Here is a 25,096-nt window from a genome sequence, read left to right as displayed (position 1 = left end):
ATCCTAAGGTTTCACAATACTACTGTTTGCATAAAGGTATTCTGTTTAGGAGGAAAAAGATAGGTGTTTCTGAGTGGAAGCTGTGCTTTCCCTCACAACATGTAGACTTGCTAATCGACTATGTACACCTGAGGTATGGGCACTACGGTGCAAAGAAGTGCATTGCAAAATTAAAGGAAAAGGTTGTGTTTGACAACATGTACCGCCGTGTGGCCAAGCGTTTAGCATCGTGCGTAGTGTGCCAGAAGGTCCGTGCTGCTAACAGCAGAATACAAGGGGATATGCATTCAGTAGAGCCCACTGAAACCCTAGAATTACTGGCTTGTGATTTGTTTGGCCCTCTTCCTGTTTCGAGAGGTGGTTGTACCTATGTATTTGTTGTTGTGGATGGATTCAGTAAATATGTTAAACTATACCCGATTAAAAGAGCGAATGCAAAAACATTGGTTGAAAAGTTGGAAAAGGATTTCTTCGTGAACGTTGGCGTTCCGAAGAATTTGCTGTCAGACAATGGGCCTCAGTTTACTTCTGATAGATTTAAGAAATGTCTAGATAAGGCCGGCGTGAAACATCTGAAAATATCTGCGTATTTCCCCCAAGGAAATATGAGTGAACGTATTATGAGGGAATTGAATAGGCTTTGCAGAACTTATTGTGCTCGAAAACACTCAAGTTGGGCAGAGCACATTAAGTATTTTGAGAGTGTAATTAACAACTTAAGACATGATGCAACTGGTTTTGCACCTTGCGAATTGATGTTTGGCCAAGAACCTCACAATGTGATAGCAGATATGGTAGAATTCCCTATTCTAACGCAAATATCCACAGACGAAAAGAAACTAAAGGCTAGGGCTAATATGAGAAAAAGAGCGTTGGAAAGGAAGAAGCGGCATGACGCAAAAGCTGTACCTACTAGCTTTGAAATAGGTCAATTAGTCCTTGTTAAAACCAAAGAAAAATCCAAGAAGGTAAATGCAGAAACAAAGAAATTCATGTTCGTATACCAAGGACCTTTCAGGATCATAGGAAAACCACATGCCAATGCATATAGGCTAGAATACCCTAAAAGTAAGAAGCTATTAGGTCTAAGGAACGTGATTGACCTAAAGAGATTCATAGGCAGCCAATGAAGGCTGTAGGGAGGAGGTTGTTCTGTAACCTCTACACAGTGTGGCAGCTGTGCAGTCCCAGCTGTGTGAGATCTTCTTTCCCTTTCAGGTCTCACTCATTCTTCCTCTTTCCTGTCCTCAAAAATTTCGACCTCTTCTTTCATACAAAATTTTCCGGTATAATTATCAATACAGCATTAAGCCAATGAAGGCTGTAGGGAGGAGGTTGTTCTGTAACCTCTACACAGTATGGCAGCTGTGCAGTCCCAGCTGTGTGAGATCTTCTTTCCATTTCAGGTCTCACTCATTCTTCATCTTTCCTATCCACAAAAATTTCGACCTCTTCTTTCCAGACATGAAATTTTTCTGTCATGGCTATCAAGCCATGAGTTATGTAACCATTCTATCTACCGATTAGTGAAGAAAAATACCTAATGTGACAAACCTAATAGTGACAAACAATAGAGAAGTATGACGTAATTAAGATACAAATGTATTTGAGTAACAATTATGTATAGTACCCTGGTAATATAGTAAGTACAAAGTGTTGTTTTATTGGAAATGGTCCACCAACAGTAATTTAAAAAAGATGTACAAATTCGTGTTCAAGCAGGATCTGAAGTGGTAGTGAAACCTAGTGTATGCATTAGAGCTAACTAAGAAATAGTAAAAAAGAGATTGCTTAGTGTTAGAAAAAAAAATGCAGATAAATTGTAAGATTAAACTCACCTGGTGTAGCAAGGAAAGGCAGTGTAATAGAATTGAGCAGTGTTTGTGGTTGAGACGTGAAGGACACGTCCCTGAAGTATTTATAAGGTTGGAGCTGGCCATTATTTTAGTGTAGTGTGTGACAGGATACACCTACACGTATTGAGGTTATGAGTTGGAGGCGTGAATGCAACCATAGGTACCCTTATGTTAGATGAGACAGAGCAGCTCATGGTGTCCTATAGGTTTAAGGAATTTAGCATTACGCTCGTCCATAATTACTTGATGCACTTTAGTGGTAGGTCTGAGAGAGACTACCTGAGGTTTCAGCGTCCGATTGAGTGGAAATGGATTGCCACGTGAGCAAACTAATCAGCTGCAATACACTATACGTGCTATCCTATGCTTTAAATATTAATAGAGTGAGTGTTAAATAAGTACATACACTAGCAATATAATTGAGTAACATACTGACAGGCGTGAAACATTAATTTTGGCTCAGCATAAATACACTTCAAAGTAAGTAAGTACCTAATTGCAGATGTGGAACTGACAACAGCAGAGGACCAATAAGTGGATTTTGTAGTCAAATAAACGTAGTGTGTTTTGAACACTCAGAACTGTACTATTACCAAAAGTTACTCACATGTACAAAGAAGCTGAGAAAACACCCACTAATCAAATATACTCATACTATCTCTAAGCATAAGGTAATCAAAGATGAGTCAGTTTAGTAAATAAAATGCAGATTTGTCAGGAATGTACCGAGCATTGGTTCAGTGTTCCGGCGCAGGAATAATAAATTGAAATTAAATAGGATTCATGATTGTATGCCTTGAGCATAAATTTTCTCTAGTAAGTGACTAACGGCGTTCTGAGCCATTTGTTTACCGATTTTATGACAATTAAGTAACCGCGAGAGTAATATTGAAAAAGTTCTGTTAACTTTGTTCCAGCAAAATATTGAAGGATAAAATGTATATATACCCATTTTATTGTGACCCACCTTTATCTATTAAGTGAACAGAGTCTGAGGCACTCTTTTTGTTTGTTCTACAGGACAAACCAGATAATGGCAGCCTGGTAGCTGCGTGAAAGCGTGGAGTGACTTGGACACAACTCACAGTGACCCCTCCCCTTTCCCCCATGTAATTTAGAGTGAACGTGAAGGACGCACACCATAGCAACTTCCCCTCCTCTACCCTTGTGAATGGAAGTGTAGGACGCCAGCCAAAGTGGCTACAACCACGTGTGTAAAAATTATTTGTGAACTTTTCTTTCAGGTTTAGAAAAGACTGCTAAGAGATTAATCATCTGTTTATGTATCATGTTATTTTCTTTGAATTTGTGTATGTAAAAATGTATTTAATGTATTTAATGGATCTAAGATTTTCATAATTTTTCAATTTGTATGTGTTTGTTTGTCTAAGGCAATATGTATGCCAAAATATTTCATTGACTTTGCTTACAATTTTGAGTAATGACATAGTTTAAAAGGCAGTGAACATGCCCACAATTTAAATAATTAATGTAGGTAATCAGTTTTCTTTAATGTTTCTACATGTTTATATTTCAATTTTGATTTTTTATAGGGAGTTAAACTGTACTCTTGTTTCCCCTTTTTGTAATTAAATTTTTTTTCAATCATTAACATTCATAAACAAAAAATTTAAGTAGAGGGTGATGTAGGGAAGCAGCCTACTCACGCTGTAGTAAATTCACATCAGTTTCCATTGTGTGCCAGCCAGTCTGCTGTAACTAGCTCTGACGTCATAAATGTTGCGCAATACCTTAAAATTCAAGCAAATGATCTGAAACTTTTCCAGCATGTAAGGAATAATACTAAATTAATGTGTATTAAATATCAGTTCGATAACTTCAGCCATTTTTGTAATTTGGACGTTTTTCTAAAAGAATAATTGGCGCAACAGAAAGGAGCTAGAGACTTCAAAATTTATATTTAGACTCATCTTTCATAATGATTAAATAAAAACAGTACTTTGGATTTCACAGGTTAAGACTTTAGTGGAAATCCATGATTTTCTGGTTTTCATCTCAAAACTGAAGGAAGCAAGATAGATTAAGTAGGCTAATGAATAAGGATAGGATGTTTAGATTTAAATAGGTTGGAGGTCCGCTATGACTATGAAGATGTGAAAAGTTTCTTTTGAATACCTATAAAATTATAGCGATAGCGGATCTCAAAAGGGCCAGTTCAGAGCTCATATGCTGCGTGCAGCGTAACTTAATTATTTCTCTCGCCCAAGATATTTAACTTAGCCACGTCATAATTTTATTATAAATACTTACCTGCGTGCTAAATGCACGATTAAATTAACAGCTTCATAAGCCATCAGCAAAAGAAGCTATAAATTATTATGTAACTTGAAGTGGTGCGTTACTAGCCCAGCGGCCAGTCGTGAGAGCCAAGTTAGAGCCGGCGTTCTCTTAGCCGTCCGCACCGAGGCTATATATATAAGAGCACTGCGCGAGTAAGGATGGCCCCAGTTCTCTCCAGACGCTGAATAGCACGTCAGCTGTGTCGGGAGTCGCTTCGCTACGGTAGCGCTGCTACAAACTGCCTCGGGTGCCGTATTGAGTTACGATGTATACGCGTAACTGTGAAAACATTTCAAATGAAGGATTATTTTTGGCATGATTTTCATTATCTAGCTTCAGTTTGCGTGTTGTTGTATTTTCACGTGCCGTCGCGGGACAGACATTCTACCAATCAATTTTAGCGTGGCGTTTGATGAGATTTTCTCATCAAATTTTGGCGAGCATTCTTTTGACATTCAATTCGGACATTTATAGTTGCATCAGCGAATTAGACTCTGAACTGCTCTGTTTGTTAGGCTGTTGGGATAATTGTGATGTTATCAGTGAATTTCAGAATATACTCAACTATTTTGGAAAATTGTTTTTGATTAGAAATCCCGAACAATCTCCTACTTCTTCAGAGCTATAAGCTGCAGCTATAATAATATTCTCAGGTTAAGTGGGCACTAGGAACTCTCATTACAGGCTCCACGTTTCGTTAAATCACTTTCTGGGTGCCAAAAAGCAAAGAGAGAGCCAGTGTTGAGAACGGCGAAAGACAGCATTATACAACATTCCAAAAGCCGGGAAGTGCAGTGTTTTTCCCACATTTAAATAACAAACTTTATTTCACAAGCTATTTGCAGTACTCACTCGCCGCCCCACACTACACCGCATGTTCCACGTGGCCAACTAGATTTACAGAAATGTGTAATTCCACAATAATTTTAATGATAAAAAAATTAAATCGAAACATTAGTTACAAGAGAAACTTCCGAACTGCGTAACTAAAATCACAGTATTGACCTGATTGGTCAAAACATTTTACGAGCACGTGGTACCGGTACCACAAAGCACACACCACGTGGATTGAACATAAAGACAAATGAGTGATTTGAAAAATTTTATCGAGAGGAAATCTTAGAATCACACGCAAGTTCACACTAAAGACCGATGATCTTAATTACAATTACGCCTCATCACCACGTGCTTCCACTTTCCTTTATTACAGTGGGGACAAAGCCACTACCGCAATACATTCTGAAACTAACAATGAAATTGCACTGCGTCGCGATTTAAAATAATATAAAAACATTTTCAATGTAGACCTGTACCAAAAGTGATTAATTTTTCAGTTAGTGTTGGTGGTGGTTAGTGTTTAACGTCCCGTCGACAACGAGGTCATTAGAGACGGAGCGCAAGCTCGGGTTAGGGAAGGATTGGGAAGGAAATCGGCCGTGCCCTTTCAAAGGATCCATCCCGGCATTTGCCTAAAACGATTTAGGGAAATCACGGAAAACCTAAATCAGGATGGCCGGAGACGGGATTGAACCGTCGTCCTCCCGAATGCGAGTCCAGTGTAATTTTTCAGTTAGGCTGAACTTAAGAATTCCATTGTCCTTCGGACGCACCAGACATGCGCTTAGCCGGAGATCTTACCACTTCATACACTGGCCGGAGACTGACTAGAGTGGGCGCTTTCCGAGGGTGTCCCACAGATACCATAGGAAGTGACCAGAGAGGCAGCTTCCTGTACCAACATGACAGGGGACGGACAGGACCACACCAAGGAGACAAACCTCTTTGGCTTAGAAATCGTAGCTACCTACTCAGACCTTGGTCCTACTGATCTCTAACAGACTTCTCTGCTACTACCAAGCACGCAACTACAAACACATTCACTCATACATTCTTTCACACCAGAAAGGAAGGATATGACAATATCTTAAGACATCACACACGCTATGTTAAGGCTGCGGCTGTGGGTTCCATATGAAACTGTATGATACGAATTACGTATAAAAATGTGTTTGAAAGTGTTGTATGACAAGTGCTTCGTGTTTATGTGTCAATATAACATATTCTACTGCACAGTCTCCACCTAGATATATTTAGAAACACCACAGTAAATTTAATGTGTGACGTAAACAACAATACGCCGGCCGGTGTGGCCGAGCGATTCTAGCCGCTTCAGTCTGGAACCGCGCGACCGCTACGGTCGCAGGTTCGAATCCTGCCTCGGGCATGGATGTGTGTGATGTCCTTAGGTTAGTTAGGTTTAAGTAGTTATAAGTTCTAGGGGACTGATGATCTCCAATGTTAAGTCCCATAGTGCTCAGAGCCATTTGAACCGTTTGAAACAACAATAGATCGAGGAAAATAACACGAAAGGAATCTAACAGAGACATTTCAGCCTTACTCTCTCTCTCATCGTTTATTCATGGTCCTTACCCAAAATGTATGTTGGCGGCAGTAGAATCCTTCTGGAGCCAGCCTCGAATGCCGGTTCTCGAAATTTCATCAGTATCAGTCCTCAAAAAGAACGTCGTCTTCCCTCCACTAATTTTCAATTCAGTTTCCAAAGCATCTCTGTAATACTTGCGTGTCGTTCTAATGTAGCGGTAACAAGTACAGCAGCCCAATTCTGAAATGCTTCGATGTCTTCTTTTAATCCGATGTGGTACGAATCTCCAACACTCACACAGTACTCAACAATGAGTCACAATAGTCTCCTACACGAACCACACTTTCGTAAAACTCTCCCAATAAACGGAAGTGTACATGCGAGTTCCTTTAAACATGAGCCACACTTTCCTAAAATTCTGCCAATAAACTAAAGTCGGCTATTGTTGTTGTTGTGATCTTCAGTCCTGAGACTGGTTTGACGCAGCTCTCCATGCTACTCTATCCTGTGCAACTTTCATCACCACGCAATACCTACTACAACCTGCAGCCTTCTGAATCTGCTTAGTGTATTCATCTCTTAGTCTCCCTCCACGATTTTTACCCTCCACGCTGCCCTCCAATAATAAATTGGTGATCCCTTGATGCTTCAGAACATGTCCTACCAACCGATCCCTTCTTCTAGTCAAGTTGTGCCACAGACTCTTCTTCTCCCTAATTCTATTCAATACCTCATTATTAGTTGTGTGATCTACCCATCTAATCTTCAGCATTCTTCTGTAGCACCACATTTCTAAACCTTCTATTCTCTTCTTGTCTAAGCGATTTATCGTCCATGTTTCACTTCCATACATGGCTACACTCCATACAAAAACTTTCAGAAACGATTTCCTGACACTTAGTACTCGATGTTAACAAATTTCTCTTCTTCAGAAACGCTTTCCTTGCCATTTTCAAAAATGGCTCTGAGCACTATGGGACTTAACATCTTAGGTCATCAGTTCCCTAGAACATAGAACTACTTAAACCTAACTAACCTAAGGACAGCATACACATCCATGCCCGAGGCAGGATTCGAGCCTGCGACCGTAGCGGCCGCGCGGTTCCAGACTGTAGCGCCTAGAACCGAATGGCCACACCGGCCGGCTTGCCATTTTCAGTCTACATTTTATATCCTCTCTACTTCTACCATCATCAGTTATTTTGCTCCCCAAATAGCAAAACTCCTTTACTACCTTAAGTGTCTCATTTCCTAACGTGAACCCTCAGCATCACCCGACTTAATTCGACTACATTCCATTATCCTCATTTTGCTTCTGTTGATGTTCATCTTCTACCCTCCTTTCAAGACACTGTCCATTCCGTTCAACTGCTCTTCCAAGTCCTTTGCTTTAACTGGCAGAATTCAATGTCATCGGCGAACCTCAAAGTTTTTATTTCTTCTCCATTGATTTTAATGCCTACTCCGAACTTTTCTTTTGTTTCCTTTACTGTTTGCTCAATATACAGATTCAATAGCATCGGGGAGAGCCTACAACCCTATCTCACTCCGTTCCCAACCACTGCATCCCTTTCATGACCCTCGACTGTTATAACTGCCATATCCTTTCTGTACAATTTGTAAATAGCCTTTCGCTCCCTGTAATTTACCCCTGCAACCTTCAGAATTTGAAAGAGAGCATTCCAGTCAATATTGTCAAAAGCTTTCTCTAAGTCCAAAAATGCTAGAAACGTAGGTTTGCCTTTCCTTAATCTTTCTTCTAAGATAAGTCGTAGGGTCAGTATTGCCTCACGTGTTCCACCATTTCTACGAAATCCTAACTGATCTTCCCCGAGGTCAGCTTCTATCAGTTTTTCCATTCGTCTGTAAAGGACTCGTGTTAGTATTTTGCAGCTGTGACTTATTAAACTGATAATTCGTAATTTTCACATCTGTCAACATCTGCTTTCTTTGGGATTGGAATTATTATATTCTTCTTGAAGTCTGAGAGAATTTGGCCTGTCTCATACATCTTGCTCACCAGATGGTAGAGTTTTGTCAGGACTGGCTCTCCCAAGGCCGTCAGTAGTTCCAATGGAATTTTGTCTACTCCCGGGGCCTTGTTTCGACTCAGGTCTTTCACTGCTCTGTCACACTCTTCACGCAGTATCATATCTCCCATTTCATCTTCATCCTCTTCCTTTTCCATAATATTGTCCTCAAGCACATCGCCCCTGTATAGACCCTCTGTATACTCCTTCCACGATTCTGCGTTCCCTTCTTTGCTTAGAACTGTGTTTCCATCTGAGCTCTTTATATTCTTGCAAGTGGTTCTCATTTCTCCAAACGTCATTTTAATTTTCTTGTAGGCATTATCTATCTTACCCCTTGTGAGATAGGCCTCTACATCCTTACATTTGTCCTCTAGCCATCCCTGCTTAGCTATTTTGCACTTCCTGTCGATCTCATTTTTGAGACGTTTGTATTCCTTTTCGCCTGCTTCATTTACTGCGTTTTTATATTTTCTTCTTTCATCAATTACATTCAGTATCTCTTCTGATACCCAAGGATTTCTACTAGCCTTCGTCTTTTTACCTGCTTGATCCTCTGCTGCCTTCACTATTTCATCCCTCAAAGCTACCCGTTCCCCTTCTACTGTATTTCTTTTCCCAATTACTGTCAATTGTTCCCTTATGCTCTCCCTGAAACTCTGTACAACCTCTGGTTCTTTCAGTTTGTCCAGGTCCCATCTCCTTAAATTCCCACCTTTTTGCAGTTTCTTCAGTTTTAATCTACAGTTCATAACCAATAGATTGTGGTCAGAGTCCACATCTGCCCCTGACAATGTCTTACAATTTAAAACCTGGTTCCTAAATCTCTGTCTTACCATTATATAATCTATCTGAAACCTTCTAGTATCTCCAGGCTTCTTCCATGTATACAACGTTCCTACCAGACGGCTTCCCCTTTAATTACTTAACCCTAATCCATATTCTCCTACTACGTGTCCTTCTCTTTCTTTTCCTACTGTTGAATTCCAGTCAACCATGACTATTAAATTTTCGTCTCCCTTCATTACTTGAATAATTTCTTTTATCTCATCATACATTTCATCAATTTCATCATCATCTGCAGAGCTAGTTGGCTTATAAACTTGTACTACTGTAGTAGGCGTGGGCCTCGTGTCTATCTTGGCCACAATAATGCGTTCACTAGGCTGTTTGTAGTAGCTTACTTGCACTCCTATCTTTTTATTTGTTATTAAACCTGCTCCTGCATTACCCCTATTTGATTTTGTATTTATAACCCTGTATACACCTGACCAAAAGTCTTGTTCCTCCTGCCACCGAACTTCACTAATTCCCACGATATCTAACTTTAACCTATCGATTTCCCTTTTTAAATTTTCTAACCTACCTGCCCGATTAAGGGATCTGACATTCCACGATCCGATCCATAGAACGCCAGTTTTCTTTCTCCTGGTAACGACGTCCTCTTGAGTAGTCCCCGCCCGGAGATCCGAATGAGGAACGATTTTACCTCTAGAATATTTTACCCAAGAGGATGCCATCATATTTTAATCATATAATAAAGCTGCATGTCTTCGGGAAAAATAACGGCTGTAGTTTACCCTTGCTTTCAGCCGTTCGCAGTACCACAACAGCAAGGCCGTTTTGGTTAGTGTTACAAGGCCAGATCAGTCAGTCATCCAGACTGTTGCCCCTGCAACTACTGAAAAGGCTGCTGCCCCTCTTCAGGAACCACACGTTTGTCTGGCCTCTCAACAAATACCCCTCCGTTGTGGTTGTACCTACGGTACGGCTATCTGTATCGTTGAGGCACGCAAGCCTCCCCACCAACGGCAAGCTTCATGGTTCATAGGGGGGGGGGGGGGGGTCGGCCATTGGCCTTCCCTATTACAGAGTGTTTCAAAAAGGACTTCTCAACTTTGAAGATTCATATAAATTAATTCGTAGTAGCTACAGAGGTGATTGTAGTGTCCATTTGAAGGGAAATACATCAAGTTTCGTCTCGTGTAGTTCGCTAGTGGCGAATCGCACCGTAAGGAGCGCTAGCGGCAGTTGCGTTAAAGATGGCTGTCTGACTGCACCTGAGCATGCTACTGTGTGTTTGGTTTGAAGAATCGAAGTCGGCGACAACAGTTCAGGCTAATTTCTGTACCAAGTGCGCTAAAAATCCTCCTAGTTGTCCCACAATTTATGAGTCGCATACATGTTGTGTAGAAACAGGGTTCTCGATAAGACATGGAAATCATCAGGTCGTCCAAGCACATCTGACGACGTCGTTGAGCGAGTGAGACAACGTTTTGTCAACAGCCCTACGAAATCGACCCGGCGTCCATCTCGCATACTGAAAATCCTACATATGACTGTTTGGCGTGTGTTGAGAAACCGTTTGCATTTGAAACCGTACAGTCTGACGATCATACAAGCAATAAAAGACCCTGATAAAACTGCTTTCAAGAACTTCTGTGCAGATATATCAAATCGATTACATAAGGATGAACATTTCTTAGACAAAATCATCTTTCTGACGAGTCGACTTTTCAGTTAGATGGCAAGGTTAACATACACAACAGTAGGATTTGGGGCAGTGAAAATCCACATCAAACATTGGAACATGTGATTGCCCTAAACTGAAAGTTTTTTGTGCAATGAGAGAGAACAAAGTGTACGGCCCCTTTCTTCCGTGAAAGAACCATCAACGGAATAGCGTACCTGGATATGTTACAACAATTTTTGATACCACAGATCGATTAGGATGACCAAGAACGAAATGTTTACTTCATGCAAGATGGTGCACCACCCCACTACCTGGCTGACGTCCGGGATTTTCTCAGTGACAGCTTTCCAGGTCAATGGATTGGCGATGAAGAGCCAATTTCAGGACCCCCACGTTCCCCAGATCTGACACCACTCCATTTTTTTATGCGTATTCATCAAGGATACAGTGTTTTTACATCCTGTGTCGGCTTCTCTACCTGAACTTAGAGCAAGAATTTACGCCGCCACTGAGCAAGTTACACCTGCTATGCTACAGCGAGTTTGAGAAGGAACTGACTTACTATGGGACGTGTGCGGGATAACCAACGGAAGGCATATACAACTTTAGTATAAGGTAAAAAAGCTTGATGTGTTTCCCTACAAAATAACACTAAACCCAGTTCTATATCTCCTTTCAATAAATTTCTATGAATTTTTAAAGTTGTAAAGTCCTTTTTGAAACAGCCTGCATGCTACCTGGCAGATTAAAACTGTGTGCCGGACCGAGACTCGAACTCGGGACCTTTGCCTTTCGCGGGAAAGTGCTCTACCAACTGAGCTACCCAAGCACGACTCACGCCCCGTCCTCACAGCTTTACTTCTGCCAGTACCTCGCCTCCTACCTTCCAAACTTTACAGAAGCTCTCCTGCGAACCCTGTAGAATTAACTTCTGTAAAGTTTAGAAGGTGGGAGGCGAGGTACTGGCAGAAGTACAGCTGTGAGGACGGGGCGTGAGTCGTGCTTGGGTAGCTCAGTTGGTAGAGCTCTTGCTCGCAAAAGGCAAAGGTCCAGAGTTCGAGTCTCGGTTCGGCACACAGTTTTAATCTGCCAGGCTGTTTCCCAGCGCACATTCCGCTGCAGAGTGAAAATCTCATTCTGGAGCCTGTATGCTCATTCCATTTCACATTACTTAACAACTTTACGTCTAGATATTTAATCTACTTGTGTGTGTCATGCAGCACACTACTGACGCTGTATTCGGATATTATGGTTTTGTTTTTCCTACTCATCTGCATTAACTTACATTTTTCTACATTTAGAACTACCTGCCATTTATCGTACCAATTAGGAATTTTGTTTACGTCGTCTTGTATCCTCACAGTCACATCACCAATGCATCGCCCCATACACCACAGCATAATCAGCAAACAGCCGCAGACTGGTGCTTATGCTGATCGCCAGATCTTCCATGAATACAGAAAATAACAACGATCCTTTCACACTTCCCTGGGGCACTCCTGGCGATTCCCTTCCCTCTGATGAACACTCGCCGTCGAGGACAATATACTGGGTTCTATTACTTAAGAAGTCTTCGAGCCACTCGTATACATGGACTGATGACCTCAGATGTTAAGTCCCATAGTGCTCAGAGCCAACTCGTATACATGGAAACGTATTCAGTATGTTTGTGCCTTCGTTAACAGTCACCAGTGCAACGTGTCAAATGCTTTACGGAAGTCTAGGAATATGGAATCCGCCTGCTACCCTTCATCCATTGTTCGCAGGGTCTCATGTAAGAAAAGGGCAGGCTGAGTTTCGCACGAGCGATGCTTTTTAAAACCGTGCCAATTTGTGAACAAAAGTTTTTCCCTATCAAGGAAATTTATTATATTCGAAATGGGAATATGTTCAAGGATTCTGCAACAAACCAAGTGTTAAAGTTATTGTTCTGTAATTTTGTGGATCCGTTGTTTTACCCTTGTTATATACGGGAGTCACCTGATCTTTTTTTCCAGTCGCTTGCAAATTTACGCGAGCTACGTAAGGGGCCAGTGCTCTAGAATATTCGTTTTAAAACCGAATTGTTATTCCAAAAGGACCTAGCGACTTATTTGCTATAAATGCTTTCAGCTGTTTCTCTACACCAGTGGTAGTCATTACTGTGTCCTCCAAACGAGAGTCTGCTCGAAAATCAAACGACGGTATGTTTGTATGATCCTCCTGTGTGAACGATTTCTTAAATGCGAAATTTAAAACTTCGGCTTTACTTGTGTTATCTTCCACTGCCATACTGAACTGGTCAACGAGTGTCTGAGTAGAAGTATTAGACCCACTTAGTGATTTCAAGTAGGTCGAGAATTTTCTCGGATTCTCGGCAGTGCAACAACCTTTTGCTTCCTGAGCATTTTTCGAATTCCGTTGTTAAATCACGGTGTGTCTTTTCTGTCCTAAATCCATTTAATCGCCACATACTTCTCCACAGTGATATTTGCCACACTTTTAATTTTGCCCATAATTCCTCTTCGTCCGTCGTACTGGAACTAAATGTCAGTTCATTGTCTAAGTCGGATGCTAACAATTGTCTTTCCAGCAGAAATATTCTGCTAACTTTCTTGATTGATTGATTAACTTCAGTAACCAAACTTGCTATTATGGCATGATGGTCGCTAATCCCCGTCTCTATAATGGCACCGCCGATTAAGTCATGCCTGTTTGTAGGTACCAGGTCTGAAATATTTCCATTCCTTGTGGGCTGTCGAACTAGCTTCTCCAGACAAGTTCCGGGATACGTGTTCGAAAGAACTTCGCAACATTGTTTGTACCCCTGCAATGAATCCATAGCTTCCCCAGTCTATAGGTGGGTTTTAATTCGCCTCCAACTAATATCCATATCGGTAAGGCTGAAGGCAAATTAACTCACTGACTGTTGCATGATTCCAGTACAACTTAGACGTCTTAAAAATATTAGTATTACAGCACGACGCAAATTTTTCTGTTATTTTTCTGCAATATACCCACTGAATTCATGCATATGTTCAATAAAATTTTCACTCTGATAACAACGCTTGGAAATGCGGAGCTTTATTATGCATATATTACAGAATTCCATTTGCAACACGAATTTAATATTAATTAAATTAATGTTATTTGCATATAATATGTTTTCGCTGATGTCACAAGATTTTATTTTATCCCTATTATTACATTCATTAATACTCATTTGAAATGCTATTTCAATATTTCGGTTCGCTGCAGCCTGCCAATTGTTTCTGTGCACGCGTTTCATATTGGTACATTTCGCAAGGATGAGTAGAATACGTTGTGAGAAGCTGATTAGTATCGGTCAACAGCTTAGAACAAACTTAAAGTTATGTATATACAGTACAACCACAGTTAACCGAACTTTTAGTTCGGGGTGAGGGAGGGTAGCCGATTCGGATAATAAGTTTCTCGGTTAAACCATGAACATCTAATAAGTACTAAATTATTTTTTTGTGACATTACAGTTCTTCTATTTCTTGATTTGTGATTTCTCGCGAATCGTATCGAAGTCTTCGCATCCGGTAACTTTTTTACCATTTCTGCCACATTTTTAGAATTTTCAAAGTCGTCTTCTTCAAGAGCATGACAGAGTTTTCTCCAACAACTCAGAAAAGTTTCTGTTTTCACATTATTCCAGACTTGGACACACCAGTAAATTACGTGTTAAATATTTACAGCCTTCAGCACTTCCTTCACTTTTCTGTTTCGCATGTCACTGTCTTGCAGTACTGTTTTTAAAAAACAGCTTACAGTAGTGCCGTTTAAAAGTCGCTATTACGCCCTGATCCATTGGCTGAATTAGACTGGTAACATTGGGGGGAGAAAATACACAAGAAATCGATACATTTAATTCGCAAGGTTGCGTAGGTGCACACTGAATTAATAAATTTGCTTGTTAAGGAGACAGTTTTTTAGTTACAAACTCTTCGACTTTTGTTAGAACTGATGACTAAAACATTCGGGCAAGACCGACCAATACATCCAAGATGTTTTTAGGAGTTTTTAAAAACCTGGTAGTGCATTTCGGGGGCATCCTTCAACGCCCAAGGTTTTTCAGCTTCTTGATACGTATTGAGGCAGTCAGTATCTGCCAGAAGCCTTTTATACCAAAAGAACCATTTTCCTTTTTTTTTTAATTTTCTCTCCTGAGACAGGGTTTCTTTTAACCAAGCAAATGATCTTGTAGGCAACATCTTAAAATTAACACCCATTTCATCGGCATTGTAAATATTGTCCGTAGTTTAGCGTCGGCTATAATCTTCACTCTGTTTTCAAAACATCAACTACATCTGGGTCTGCAGGTAACTTTTCTCCATATAAACTGCCGAATGCCTGTTTTAAACCTCTCCAACCAGCGAGAGCTTGAGAGAGAATCTTTTCGTTCCTTACCTAACAACTCAGCTACTACTTTTAGCTTTTCCTCCGTCCCCGAGCCACAGAAAGGCTGACCACTTTCTCGTTGTTGGGTGAACGTAAGACAAAGAGCCTCACCTACTTCTTCAAAGTCGAATGTTTTCAGTATTTGGATTTTTCACAACTTGCTCTAGCAATTTAGGCTTCACCTATTCTAAATCGACAGAAACACCAACTCGTAATTAACCGCAACAGTTTTCAGTGAACTTCCGTTCTCAACTTCCTTGAAGTAGCTTATTTATCAGCGAAAGTAATGGCAGCACGCTTCTGCTTAGCCACCCCAGCACAACAATACGCACGCAACGGAAGTAAACAACCACTTGAAAGTACAATTGTTATCATTGTACCCACATTTAGACTGCGGAAGCAACTCAAGGTCGGCGCCCACCTCTCCCCCACTAGCTATAGCTCAGAACACTCTCACCCTTGAATTATTTCCATGGAATACGATACTTGTTTTCGGTTTTGAGATTTTTCAGAGGCGTTTCGGATAACCCGAGTTTCGGCTGACTTGAGTTCGGTTAAAAGGACTTTACTATAGGCCTATATATACATTTCTGGTGAAGGAATAATGGACTTCCGTTTTTCTGACCTGCAGAACGTGTCACGGTGGCTAACCTTGTATTTGTTCCTAAAGTACTCTAAAGTAGTGAAACATGCGAGATAGCAGAGGGAATCTTTCCACCTTTAGTGATGAACGGTTTTCAGCTTGCAGCACTTGTTTACTGGGGAACTAAGCATTACTGACTGGCCAATATTTTTGGAGATATGTATCTCTCACACCATTCCTCCGGCGTATTTAGATATGTCCGATGCATGACTGCATCATTTGACAAACCGATGGAGTGTTTGTGTCGCTCAATGTTGTAACAGTGTCGTTATGTCAAATTAAGATTATCTAGCAGCAAAACAAACTGCTTCATGTTCGACTTTAACCAGTAAGTCGACTGGACGTACTTTGTATACGCTGACGGTAACCTATCGTAGAAACAGTGTGTGCAGCTACCCATTGTACAATATGCCCAATATAAAAGAGGCCTTTTGTCAACAATACGCACTTTCTGTGATAGAAAAACGTCATTTTGTTAAAAACGTAGTTTTAAAAAATACGACAATTAAAACAATTTAAAAATAACCACACAGGTGGAAAATGGCCGCACTGTACCTCCATGAATGTTTGTGCTGTCGATATCACTTTCACGTCGATTTCTTTCATTATTCCGGAATATTCTCCCCTTCAGCAGGCCTATCGACTTAGAGTTATTTTCGTACATTTTTCGTATTAAATATCACCATGTATAAAAACCATATGGTTACAGGTCCGTCTTATTCTACATTGTTCTATAAAGGTTTCTTAACACGTGATAGTGAAAGACGAGATGTGCGGCAAATTACTGGAATGAGCAGTACTGCCTTTCAAGTTACCTTAATTGAGAACAGTAGCTCTCAAAACTTTGAAGATAAACGTCTTTATTAAAGGGGTTTAAAAGAAACTGGACCGATAATTCGACTACTAGAAACTGTACACCAAACACCATTTTTTTACTGTCGTGAAGGGGAACCTAATACACAGTGCACAGTGTGAGGGTTTCCTGTGGACCTGTGCCAATTAGTCTGTGCTGTCTCATGTAACCCAACGTTTCGTCCCCGTCTGCAGATGGCATCTTCAAGGGGTTGTAGCTTTCTCGAAGATCCGATGTAACTCTGGCTCTCTACTGGCTAATGAATAGCGAGCCAGGATGTGCATCGGACCCTCGTAAGATCTACAACCACCCTTGAAGACATCCTCTGCAGGCGGGGAGGAAACATTGTGTTTCAATAGGAAATTCGTATGACCACGCCATAATATCTCGGATCATTTTAATAAGTGTAACATTTCCGGTCATGAAAAGTTACATTGTTTAAACATAGATTTGTAGGTTACAGTTGCACTGTAAGTCGTTCTAGAGGCATATTCTTAGACATTTTATGATCATTATTGTTTCCAGTGATTAATCATCATAGTGAAATCGAACACCAATTAGTCTTTCCATATATTTATGCACAATACGATGCTGCTGTTTTCCGTAAGGCACAGATAAGGGGAAATTAAGAAGTGGGGAAAGAACTTGACGGAAAACAGAATAGTTGCCAAAACCTTTGTTAAAAAAGTAGAACATCACGGAATTCGCAAATGGTAGATCGTATATGAATTCCGATATCAAAATGTGCTTTTCGAAGACAGTTCAGTTTGCCCTAGATCTAACCTTATAAATAATCTATTTACTCAAATTCGTGACTTAAAAATGTAATTATTGTTGGAAATGAAAGTGAGCACTGTAAGGACTAGAAAGAGCAGTTGAAAAATTACAAAACAGCACGTACCATTCCAAACATTCTTCTCCCAGTCTCAAGCAAATAGCTTTATCTGTGAAAAAGTACACTCGGTAAAATATAATCCACCACACGCTGCTGTAGTTGTTATTGATTGACTACGAGACAATAGGCTTGGTGGGCGTAATGTACGACTAGAACTTTTTGTGAAAGTACAGGTACTAATTATGACTACATCTCTGCCAATCAATAACTGCTTTTCTGGCCCCTTCATCATGATGTGGTAGTTTAAACTATTCCGATTCCCAAAGTCCTGCTAATATAACTCTGAGCAATAGTTCTTCCACTTTGCACCATACAACTTTCCTGCTTTCCTACTTTTCTCATTTGCTTGTTTAAATTCCGTATTTATTAACAAATGGAAAACTTGACTAAGGAATACTGAAATATAATTCAGAAAGTGATAACGTAGACAATTTTAGGCCTATTTCTATGCCTTCAGTGTTTGCTAAAGTTACTGAAAAGCCTATGCATGTAAGGATAATTGATCATTTTATATCACATAATAATTCCCTACCAAATATACAGTTCGGCTTTAGAAGTCGTTTAACAACTGAAAATGCTATATTCTCTTTTCTCTGTAAGGTACTGGATGGATTAAACAAAAGGTTTCGAACGATAGGCATATTTTTTTTATTTAACTAAGGCGGATAATGGAATGTAGTCGAATTAAGTCGGGCGATACTGAGGGAATTAGACACTTAAAGTGGTAAAGGAATTAGACACTTAAAGTGGTAAAGGAGTTTTGCTATTTGGGGAGCAAAATAACTGATGATCGTCGAAGTAGACAGGATATAAAACGTAGACAGGCAATGGCAAGGGAAGCGTTTCTGAAGAAGAGAAATTTGTTAACATCGAGTATAGATTTAAGTGTCAGGAATCGTTTCTCAAAGTATTTGTATGGAGTGTAGCCATGTATGGAAGTGAAACATAGACGATAAATAGTTTGGACAAGAAGAGAATAGAAGCTTTCGAAATGTGGTGCTACAGAAGAATGCTGAAGATTAGATGGGTAGATCACATAACTAATGAGGAGGTATTGAATAGAATTGGGGAGAAGAGGAGTTTGTGGCACAGCTTGACAAGAAGAAGGGACCGGTTGATAGGACATGTTCTGAGGCATCAGGGGATCATAAATTTAGCATTGGAGGGCAGCGTGGAGGGTAAAAATCGTAGAGGGAGACCAAGAGATGGATACACTAAGTAGATTCAGAAGGATGTAGGTTGCAGTAAGCCCTGGGAGATGAAGAAGCTTGCACAGGATAGAGTAGCACGGAGAGCTGCATCAAACCAGTCTCAGGACTGAAGACCACAACAACAATAACAACAAGGCATTTGATTGTGTTGACAAAATATTGCTCCTGAAGTTGGACCATTACGGAATATGAAGAGTAGCTCACAATTGGTTCACCTCTTAATTTAACAATAGACAGCAAAAGGTCATTATTCACAGTGTTGCGAATGGTTGTGATGTGGGGTCTGAGTGGGGCACAGACAAATAAGGGGTGCCCCAGGGATCAGTGTTGTGGATACTCTTGTTCCTTCTTTATATAAATTATATGCCGTCTACCATTAAGGGTAATTCTAAAATATTTCTGTTTGCTGGTGACACTACTTTGGTAGCAAAGGGATGTCGTGTGCAACATTTGTTCTGTTTCAATAGTGCAGTTCATGACATAAATTCATGGCTTGTAGAAAATAAACTAACGCTAAATCATATAAGACTCAGTTTTTACAATTTCTAATACACAATTCAACGAAAGCCGACATATTAATTTCACGGAATGGGCACATGATTAGTGAAACTGAACAGTTAAAATTCCTAGGGGTTCAGATAGATAGTAAATTGCCGTGGAAAGTCGACGTTCAGGATATTATTCAAAGACTTAATGCTGCCATTTTCACTATTCTAACGGTATCTGAAGTAATGTGATCGTTCGACACGAAAATTAGTCTACTTTGCTTATTTTCATTCGCTTATGTCGTATGGCATTATATTTTGGGGTAACTCTTCCCATTCTGAAAGGATACTTTTGGCTCAGAATCGGGCAATTTGGGCTGTAGGTGGTGTAAGATCGTGAACCACTTGTCGACCCCTTTTCAATGGTCTGGGTATTTTGACATTGGCCTCACAAACTTTACTGTAGTTTCTTGTTAACAATATCAGCTTATTCCCAAGAATTAGCAGCTTTCACTCAGTTAATACTAGGCAGACATCCAATCTGCATTTGGATCGCACTTCCTTAACTCTTGTGCAGAAATATATGCAGTATACTACTGCATCCATTTTCAATAACCTACTACAAGAATTCAAAAATCTTAGCAGTAATCCACGCGCTTTCAAATCGAAACTGAAGAGTTTCCTCATTGGTCAAAAATGTACGTGAAATATTGTTGGACTTAACTGCTAAGGTCATCAGTCCCTCAGCTTACACACTACTTAACCTAAATTATCCTAAGGACAAACACACACACCCATGCCCGAGGGAGGACTCGAACCTCCGCCGGGACCAGCCGCACAGTCCATGACTGCAGTGCCTTAGACCGCTCGGCTAATCCCGCGCGGCTCCTCATTGGTCACTCCTTCTGTTCTGTTGGGGAGTTCCTTGAAAAATTAAGCTGATTCTTATGTTATATGTGGAGGAAAACAAGTCCACACCAGTGCCATAGATATAGAAATCGCCCTATGTTTTATATCGTATAAAAATTATTATTTTACTGTGTTTTTTAATTTTGATAAGTACAGATTTTAACCTTGACTTCTGTAGATTTTATTTAAGTATTTTTGGAGATAAAAGTTAATCACAAACATCTACTGAATACAATATGTGCATGTGTAATGTAACAAATGTACCAGACGCCACCTCTCGGTAATAGTGTTACAATTAATATAAATGACATGCATTCTGCCAACCAATATTATGTGACGCAGCATGTGAAAGTTACTGGATTTGAACGGGTTACTCCTGTAACCGAAATATCAGGTACGTTCTGGTACATTTGATGTGGATTAGATAGGATGAAAAAGATTTGCATTCGTGAAATAGTAAATTAGTATCATTATCGTTACAGATCTGAAGATGGTTCTACATCAACCGAAACCGGTCATATGAATAAAAAAATAGACGGATTATAAGTAACATTGTAAACAGTTGTGCCGTCAGTGGTCCCTCAGTCACCAGCTCTGGCGTAAAGTCATACCTGATGGCTCCTCACGCCATGAACCCAGGAATAACACCGCTGTACCTCTCCATGACAGTGGACGAATGGGACCTTCCCCAAGGTTGCCTCGCCGCCATACTCGCTGTCGATGATAATCTGGAACAGTGCAGAAGTGCGATTCATCGCTGAACACAATGCAATGTTAATCGTCAGTTATCTATTCTTCCTGGTCATGCCACCAATCCAAACGCAGCCGTGCTGTTAAACAGCCTGTGCATGGAATGGTCTGACTGCTGCTAGTCTTTGATCAACAGTGTGGGATGACGCAGAATGATGGAGATAGCCCACTATTTATTACGAGATGGTGGGCGCAGATAAGAAGGAGTTACAGTGTGTTTGATGCACAACACGACGATTCTCCCTTATGGTGGTCAGACGTGATCAACCAGAGACTTGATGACTCTGCCTGCCCACACCTGCTGTCACACCTGAAAGCCCCACAAAACCGGATGTTGCATGATTCGACAAACTGGACAAATGGAAATCCACAATGAGGCTCTTTCCAAACTTGGTAAGGCGCTGATAACGCTGTCTCACGTGAGTATGTAACATCTCTGTGTCCTTCACAGTGACCATTCAACATCTGACGCTGTTCATGCCCTTTGCACAGGGTGTTTCCGTAAGAGCGTACAAAAAAAATATAACAGGACATAGAGAATGCTCCACTGAACAATTTGAGCTAGGGATCCTGAGGTCGGAGAAATCAGCTTAAGGAGATATGGAAGTAAACTTGTCTACCGCTTCGTCTGTTTTCCAGCTTACTTACAGCTAACATGCGTACAAGTTTACAAATACTGTGCTGTTTATTTACATATACATTCTTTATTTCCTGCGAGGAAACAAGGAGGATGAGGCTGATTACTAGGCAGTCATGATGCAGGTTTTGTTTACTTTACTTGTCTTTATTGTATTTACATTGTCCCATGACAGAAGGTGCTATGAAGCAACAACAGAACCTGCCATTACCCAGTCCAGAGGCGTTCAGCACAATACGTTGGAGCAATACTGGTACAGTTTCGCAGAACTCACTGACATTGCACCTTGTGTATGGGGAAGTTCGCTGCAATGTTCTCGTTGCTGAAAGGCTGAACAGAGAACGATTTCCTCACAGGCATCATCCATCACGACGCGTGTTTATTCTTCTCGATCGACGAATGCAGGAGACTGGTTCATTGGAAAGAAGAATCTAGGGACCTACCACATGAGGACCACTCGCGCACGCAGTTTTGATGACCAGGTGCTGCAACGTGTTGCAGAGGACCCACCTACAAGAACTCGTCTTACTGCACGTGCTAGCGAGTGACGAGTACTCTACGAACAACAATTACACCCGTATCACCCACAACGAGTGCATGCAATGCTTGTGACTGACTTTGTACCAAGGGTCACACTGTGTCAGTGGTTGCTGCAACAATGGATTGGCCGGCCGGGGTGGCCGAGCGGTTCTAGCCCGCAACAGTCTGGAACCGCGAGACCGCTACGGTCGCAGGTTCGAATCCTGCCTCGGGCATGGATGTGTGTTATGTCCGTAGGTTAGTTATGTTTAAGTAGTTCTAAGTTCTAGGGGACTGATGACCTCAGAAGTTAACTCCCATAGTGCTCAGAGCCATTTGAACCATTTGAACAATGGATTGATCGACTAGATTTCCTTTAAATCGTGGTGTTTACTGACGAGGCCTCATTTAGTAGTGATGGGATTTCGAACACCAGGAAAAGCCATGTGTGGGATGAGGAAAACCCTCACGCTGTAGTAGAGTCACACCATCAAGTACGTTTTGCTATTAATATGTGGGCCAGCATTGTGGGTGACAATCTCATTCGGCCATATCTTGTACCTGTCAGTGTGAGCGGCCAGTTTCGTGCATAGAACTCTGCCTGAGTTGTTAGAGAACGTACCCTTGGCTGTTGGTAAGAGGATGTAGATACAACATGATTGTGCATCGCCTCACCTCAGTGTGGATGTTCGCATCCACCTGAGTGTCGTATTTCCTGGTCCACTGAATTGGAAGAGGAGGTCCTGTTCCATATCCTGCGAGGTCACCTGAGCTGAGTCCACTTGATTACTTCCTATGGGAATAGCTAAAGTCTCTTGTGTATGAGATCCCAGTGGATACGGAGATGGAATTAGTTGCCAGAATTGTAGCTGCCTGTGATATGATTCTAAACAGAGCAGGGATATTTGTCAGTGTGCGTCAGAATCTTGTTCGCCGATTTCATTTTTGCGTTGGGGTAGTTGAGAGTCATTTTCAGCACATTTTGAAAGATGCTGTGCAAATTGTACGTTCATTGTGTCAGTGATGGTATTTGCAGTTAACCGCAACTAACGGAAGTAACAAAGTACACAGTAATATGATTTTATTCCTTAAGGGGCTCCGGAACGCCCTATACTTGCAATGTTAAAATAACTCTTATAAATTACATCTTTCCTCACAAAGTATTTGAGGTAGGAAGTTGAACTTTTTACAGATTATTTATTGGAATATGGGCTACAACTTAACACAGGGATTTTACAAAATTTTAGTTCAGTTATTAAAGATGATTTTTTTCAATTGTAATGAAAATTCATAACATTTTTTTGCAATTTTTTATTTATATATTCAAAAATATAGAGTTTTTTGGAAAAAGGCTGTGTCCAATTATGCAGAAGGTACTGTGTAACATTTACTGAAAGTCTGAAACAAATATGTTTTGAAGATCCTTACAAAACATGTAATTAGTATGAGAAAATAAAAGTTTTGGGAATCGAGCGACAAAGATTGGATTAACTTTTTAGTGCATTCCAGGTCCATAGGATGGATTATCTTCATCCTCTGCAAACTCCTCCTCCAGCTTCCTCTTGTTCCTCCTCCTGTTTACTCTTGCTTGTATTTCTAGACTCTTTACAGCCCTGTCTGTAGCCCGAAGGCGTTCCTTGTCTAAAGCAAGCATCGCTCGTACCATGTTAGAATGTTATTATTTACAGTAATAACACATACCTTTGGCTTTCCAACATTTCTCCTTTTCTTAAAAGCCTTCAGAGGATTTCTAATAACTTTACTTTTACCCATTATTATACTTCAACAAAATAGAGACTCAAGAAACAGAATTAATTACGAATATTTTCGAGATAACGACAGAGTAAATAAACATGAAACAATCGACAATCACACCAGCGATATATATTGAACCATCACAGGTTAGCCACAACACATACTTTATCTCACATCACTAAAATGTACCTCATGACCACGGACGTTAATAATAACACCATTTGACAGCAGTTTAACAGCGCCACAGTGGGTCACGCCCATGTAGAACACATTTCAAAAAAAATTTAAAAATAGTTGTAGTCTTCGGAATTGAATAAATTATATATCTATTAAAAGGTAATAGTCTGCAGATTCAGAAAACGCAAAAAAGTAAAAATTGAACTTTTCATGATTTTGAGCCTTTCCGGAGCCCCTTAAGCTGTCTTCTCCAACCCGAGATTCCCTCCCTATAATTGTTCAGTGGAGCATCCTCTATGTCCTGTTAAAGTTTTGCACGCTCTTGCGGAAACCCCCTGTATACGCTACTAGATTTGGTGGCAACACCAAACACGGACAGCACTAACGCACGCTTGTGGCACTTTTACCTGTCACAGATAATTGCTACTAATAATTTATTCTAGATACCCACCAACGGTTTGTGCGTGTACGAGATTGTATTGACATCTGACCATAGCTTCGGGATGTTTCACTTCCTTTGTCAGGCAGTGTGTGTATCTTCTCATTTCACAATAAGTCGTTTTGCACGTCTATCAAATTTTATTTTCATGCGAACGGTACTTAAAAATACAAACATATTGTTTTTATAAAAACTATTACCTAGTATTTGAAGAGCGAAATAGAAAACGTTCTAAGTGCTATTTTTTCAGTAATCGTGTTTTCGGTGCTACTGAGTTCTCTGTTCTCCTGGGTTGCATGTAGGTAGATTTTAGCTAGGTGCCAAACATGCGTTAGTTGATCTCTCATGGTCTTTTGTGCCATTCTGTTCTTCCCTC

Source organism: Schistocerca cancellata, chromosome 7, assembly GCF_023864275.1.
Source record: "Schistocerca cancellata isolate TAMUIC-IGC-003103 chromosome 7, iqSchCanc2.1, whole genome shotgun sequence".
Lineage (NCBI taxonomy): Eukaryota > Metazoa > Arthropoda > Insecta > Orthoptera > Acrididae > Schistocerca > Schistocerca cancellata.
Note: the sequence above shows the minus strand (reverse complement) of the source record.